Below are 6,000 nucleotides of genomic sequence, written 5' to 3' on the forward strand. Positions count from 1 at the left end.
CCTGGGCGTGCCTCCCCCCATGAAGGGGCTCACCCCCACGGCCCCCCACGGGCATGGGGTGGCGGGAACAGCTGAGGCTTCGTGTCCTCGGGGGTGGGAGGCGGCTTCACGAAGCTTTGGCACAGCAGTTTGGGCTGTTCCTGCTGTTTGCTGGGGGTGCAGGCTAGGAGCCCTGCGCAGACGAGGGGCGGGGGCGGGGCGGCACCCCGGCTCCTGCCTTCACCTGTGCGCTCCGAGCCTCGGGCCCTCATTCATTCGTTCCTTCACTGGTCCACTCATTCATTCACTCACTCATTCATTCACTCACTCATCCATTGCGTTGTTCACTCATTTATTCACTCGCTCGTGAATTCACTCATTTATTTGCTCCCTCATTTACTCACCCCTTTCTTCCTTCAGTAAGTAGTTCTTTCCCGAGAGCCAACTCTGAGCCAGGCCAGTGTCAGGCCCCCGAGGGGGTGCAGTGGCAGGACTGAGAGGCGGGCTTGCTCACCGATTTGCCGTTAAACACTCAGGGGAGGCTCTGGGTCTGCAGCACGGCAGACGGCTGGACGGCTGCACGGAGAGACACACGATTCCCTGGCTGTGGGTTCAGGGGTGGGGGCAACCCTGAAATAGTCCCCCGAAGCCAGGCCCCTAGCACCCCCCTCTTCCTCCAACATGGCCCCTGTCCCGTGGGCCGCGGCGGCACGTGGGGGCACGTGGGGGCACGTGGGGGCCTCGGCAGCTGCTGGCTGTCAGCCCGCCCACAGAGGAGGGGCCATGTGGACGTGCACCAAGGCCTGGGTGCAGGAAGGAGGCACTGCGGACCCGTGCGCCGCCCTGGGCCTGGTTCCGGCCCGGCCTTGGAGAGCCCTTGTGGCCGCCACGCCTGGAGAGCAGGACAGGCCTCCGTGTGCCCCACGGCCTCGCTCCGGCCAGGGATCCCTGCGGGCCCCAGCACCGCGCAGCAGAGGGATACCAGCCCTGTCAGTTCACAGCCCCTCCGCGTGGAACCCACCTGGCTCCGGATCCTTCCTGGATCTGCCCCACACACCGGCTCCACGACACTCTGCTCCCGCTGTCCCCAGCCCCACCAGGGCCCCCTACCCATGTGGCTCCTCCCTCACCTCCAGCGGGCCTCCCCACAGGCCCAGGTGGGCAGTAGGGGGAGGGCAGGTGGGGGCAAGGGGCCCGGGGGTCCAGGGGTCCTCTGTCGAGCCCCGCAGGCTCCAGGGCCAGAGCTGAGCTGGGCTGTGCGGTCGGGGGGCCCGTACCTCCGCACCCACCCCACCAGCCCTGGGGCAGCCCCTCTGGTGGTGCAGGCCCCGGCGTCCGGCTGCCCGCCAGCCTAGCGGGGGTCTCTCGGCCCAGGGCCTGGCATGAGGCGGTCACCGCACCACTTCCGTCAGTGGAGCACAAGAAAGAGCGCTAGAGAGCCTCAGAGCGGCTGGAGCAGGGGTCCAAACACGGCCCCCCAGCCCGAGGAGGCTGAGCGTCCAGCTGGGAGGGGAATGGGGGCACCACCCAGGGCTGGAGAGAACCTGGGTCGGGGTTCCCCAGCTATCCGCGCGCAGACAGCCGGGTACCACCGGGCACCGTGCAGAGGGATGACCAGGCCGACTGATGGGGGCGGCTGGACCGCCAGCCGGGGGGCATCACAGGGCCGGCACAGCCTCCCGGGCACCGCCTCCTCTGTTGCTGGCTGCTCCTGGGCACTCCCGCTGCAGCGCGAGGTCCGCACCCACCCAGGGGCCCCCCAAGGTCACTGCGGAACCACGGTGCTGACTCTGGGCCCTGAGAGCCCAACCTCAGGGTGGGCAGGGGTGGGGAAGTGGCACCTGCCACAGGGCTGGCCCCACTCGCTCCCGGTGCCAGGCACCTCGTGGCACTCACAGCTGCCAGGCAGGGCAACCCGCACAGGGCAACTTGGGGGGGCTGAAATGGGGGTGCGGGTGGCAGGGAGCCGGCCGAGTCTCCTGCACCTCCTTGGACTCGATGTGGCTTGGGTGCGGGGGGTGTGGGGGGCACAGTTGCTCACGGCCGCCCACGAGGACAGGGTGGCTGAACTGATGATCAGGGCTTGTGGGCTGTGTGTGACCACACGTGTGTGCGTGTGAATATGTATGCACCTGGGTGAGAATGTAGGGCGTGCGCATGTGAGCCCCTCACGTGCACCCGTGCACACGTGCCCATGCCTGGTCGGGCTGCCGGGGAGCAGCATGTGACCTGGGCTGGACATTGTCCGGGGTAACCATGACGTGGCCACTGGACCCCAGACGCTGGCTGCCCTGGGCAGGAGGGGGCAGGAGGGAGCAGGAGGAGGCAGCAGCGGGCCTCCCCGCTGCTTCCCCAGCCTCACAAGGCCTGGCTCTGCCCTGCGTGGGGCTGCCATCCCAGACCGCCGTCGGGGTGCCCCAGATGTGACTGGCCTGAGACCCCAGTCACTCCGGTTTCGGGCCGGCAGGACGGCAGGACACAGCGCGGGGTCGGCCTCAGCGGGTTTTGGGGGCTCCAGGGTGCCCAGGCCTGCCCTGCCCCAGCCCTGCCTGGAGCTGGGCGCCGAGGGGGCACTTCTCAGGGGACTGAGCTCTGAGGGTGGCTTGACCCCCGCCGCTGGAAGCCTGGACCCCATGGTCAGAGGGACGTAGAGACCAGGGACGGACAGACGGGCAGCGGGCGGGCGGCAGAAGTGCCGAGAATGGGCGGAAGCTGGGGCGGGTGGCCGGCGGGCGGCCCGATGGGTCCTGGAAGTCCTCTCTTCCTGTTTTCCCAACAAAGGGCCTCTGTCCCCCCAGGAAGGCCGCTGGCCAGTGGCGGCGGACGCGCCTTTTCCGTAAACAGGGTTGTTTTCCTTTTCTCCTCTTGTCACAATAACAGCAGGCTCCGGGCCCCCCACCCCGGCCCTGGGTAGCACCAGCCACAGGGGCCCGCAGGGCCATTTCCTGGGGTCCGAGGGCACAGCTGCCCTAGGCCAGGCCCCCGGAGCAAGCAGGGGGCAGTTGTTTGGTGGGCCCACCCCATGGGACAGACGGGCAGCGGCCACGGCCTTGGGGTCCACCAGAGCCAGGTCGGGGTGGGTGGGGGCCCGGCTGAGCTCGTGACCCCTTTGGGCTTGGCAGGGCCCTGACCCGACAGCCCCGGGACCAGAGGGCTGGGGCTGAGTCCACGCAGGGGCTGGTTTCCTGGGAGGGAGCGGTGGGGTCCAGGGCCTCCCTCCAGGTGGCCCTCTCTCCTGGTGGCCCTCCCCCCAGGTGGCCCTCCCTGCAGGTCACCCTCCCCCCAGGTGGCCCTCCCTCCTGGTGGCCCTCTCTCCTGGTGGCTGACCCTCCCTCCAGGTGGCCCTCCCTCCCGGTGGCTGGCCCTCCCCCCTGGTGGCCCTCCCCCCAGGTGGCCCTCTCTCCTGGTGGCCCTCCCTCTTGGTGGCCCTCCCTCCAGGTGGCCGTCCCTGCAGGTGGCCAGGGCCCAGTGCTGGCTGGGGTGCTGCCCCTGGGTGCTCAGCTGGGTGGGTGCTACAGTGCCCGCTCCACGAAGGAAAGGCTCAAGGGTCTGAGGGCCTCCGAGTGGAACCGTCCAGGGGGGCCCACTGGCCGAGGAGGGAGGGCCACAATGCCCAGTCTTGGCCCCTCGGCGCCGGGCCTCAGGGAGTGGACGTCAGGGGGGGGAGGCCCACGAGAGCGTAGGGACGGTGGCAGCTGATGGCGCCCAGCCGTGGAGCAGAGCAGGAGTGGGCTGTGTGCCCGGGCGTGCATGCACTGAGGGGGCCAGTGTGCTTGCGTGTGTGGGTGATTGTGCAGCCGCGGCAGGCTCTGAAGGGGCCTGTGAGAGGGGCAGGGGCTATTTATAGCTGCTTGGCCTGGGGAGGAGCTATTAATAGCAGGGGGAGGGTGAATGGACAATATAGGGTGGGTGGGGGGGTGGGTGCCCTTCCCCACCAGAGACACCCGGGGCTGGCACCCCAGCCTCCGCCCAGCGCCGCACAAGGACCCTGTTATCTGGCCAACGGCTGAGCCAGGGCGGGCGGGTCACCTGGGCCCAGGTTGGTGCCCCCAGGGGCCGTGCCCCCCAGCCTTCCCCTGAGGAGGGACGTGCTGACCACGGGGTCACAGTGACGCCTCAAGCCCTTGCCTGGACCCTGTGCTCTTGGACGAGCCGCCCGTTTGTAGCCCGAGACCAGAGCCAGTCGGAGGCAGGGCATGGCTGGACATGCAGGCGATGCCCTCTCCTGCCGACGGCTAGGGGCCGGCTAGGGGCCGGTCGGGCTCGGGTGGGCGGCGGGCGAGGGCCGCGGCAAGGGCCCAGGGCCGAGGGAGGAGCGCTGCTCCCCGAGGTGGGGGGGGGGGCAGCATGACGACCCGACGTCGGCCTCCCGGTCCCCCGAGGCTGAGCCGGCAGACGTTCAAGAGGGTGGCCTGTGCTCAGGGACCGGGGAGGGGGGGCCGCGATGCAGGTCAGCCCAGCTCCCCGATCCCCGGCGTCCGGGACGGAGCCCAGGTGCTGGGGGCGGCGATGGTCCCCGCTGAGCCTCAGGGCCTTGGCGGCGGGAGCGGGGCGCCCCCAGCGGCCCACCGGGTCGGGGTCCCGGGGCGCACCCCCGGGTGCAGGCGGGGTCTCGGGGCCCGGCCGCCCACGCCCCCCACCCTCCGGCTGGCGTCGTGCTCCCGCGGGTCCCCGGGCCCCCGCAGTGACGTCACGAGCGCCCCGCCCGCGGCCACCTGTCGCCAGGCGCTTCCCAGAAGGTCGCGGCCGACCGCGCACGCGCCGCGCCTACGTCCGCGAAGCCTCGGGCTTTCCCGTCAGCGTCAGCACCGCGGCCCCGGCTCCGGGCGTGGGGTGGGCCCGAGGACCCCGCCCCGCCCCGCCCCGAGGCCCCGCCCCTTCCGGCCCCGCCCCTTCCGGCCCGAGGACCCCGCCCCGCCCCGGCCCCGCCCCTTTCGGCCCCGCCCATTTCGGCCCGAGGCCCCGCCCCTTCCCGGCGGCGCCGCGCCCCGTTCCCGCCCGCCCGCCCCGGAGCGGCCCCGGAGCAGCCCCGTGGGGCCGACCCTCCCCGGCTGCAGGGGGCGGGGGCGCTGACAGGGCTGCGGGGGGCTGGGGGGCGGGGAGGGGGCGTGAGGGCGGCCAGGAGGGGCGGAGGGGCCCGTGGGGCGGGGGACGGCCGGGTCTGCGCCCCCGGAGGGTCCGGGCACCGGGACGCAGTCTGCGGCGCCGTCCGCACCAGCACGCGGGGCTGCAGGCCACGTGCCCCGGTCCCGGCCAGGACGCTCCGGGGGCCGCTCTGGGCCCGGCCCGAGGGGCGCTGCCTGGACCCCCTCCCGGGAGCGCCCGGGCCTCCAGGTCGAGCCGCACACTCGGCTTCCCGCGCGTCTCCGTCATTTCCCCGCAGCCCCGGGACGCCCTCCTCCTCCCCTCTGCAGGTGGGGGGAGCGGGAGGCCCTGGCCCTGGCCCTGGCTGTCTGGGGGCTGCCCCTGCCCAGCGGAGGTCACTGGGGTCTGGGCGAGGGGCCTCTGGGCCCTCGGGGGTGGGGAGCCACCCGGCGTCTGGGATGATCCAGGCACAATGAAGGCTTTGAGGGGCCCCCGGCCTGGGAGGGGGCTCACGGCCTGCATGGCGGCTTGGCCCCACAGAGGGAGCCGCCTGCCCAGGCCCACGGAGGGCTTCGGCCAAGGTCGCACCCTCTGTAGGGCTGCAGCCCTCTGTGCCCGCCCCCTGCCCCAGGCTCCAATGCCCCTGCTTTCCCGGAGTCCCCCTGCCCACCCAGGCAGGTCTGGTCCTGGACACCCCAGAGAGTGACTCCACGGCCGGGCCCCCACCCCCGTCATGGGGCGAGCATCTGGTACCCAGTAGTGGGTTGGAGCCCCCGTGCCCAGGCTTGCCTGACACCCTGGGCGGAGTGGCCCCCGCGGGGCAGAGGGCAGAGGGCTGAGCCAGTGGGGCCTGGAGGACAGGTGTATGGGGGGCATGTGTGAGTAGGGTCCCCAGGAGTCTGTCCTAGCCCACAGGGACATGGCTGCAGGGGGGGG

The sequence above is a fragment of the Canis lupus genome, chromosome 11, assembly GCF_048164855.1.
Source record: "Canis lupus baileyi chromosome 11, mCanLup2.hap1, whole genome shotgun sequence".
NCBI lineage: Eukaryota > Metazoa > Chordata > Mammalia > Carnivora > Canidae > Canis > Canis lupus.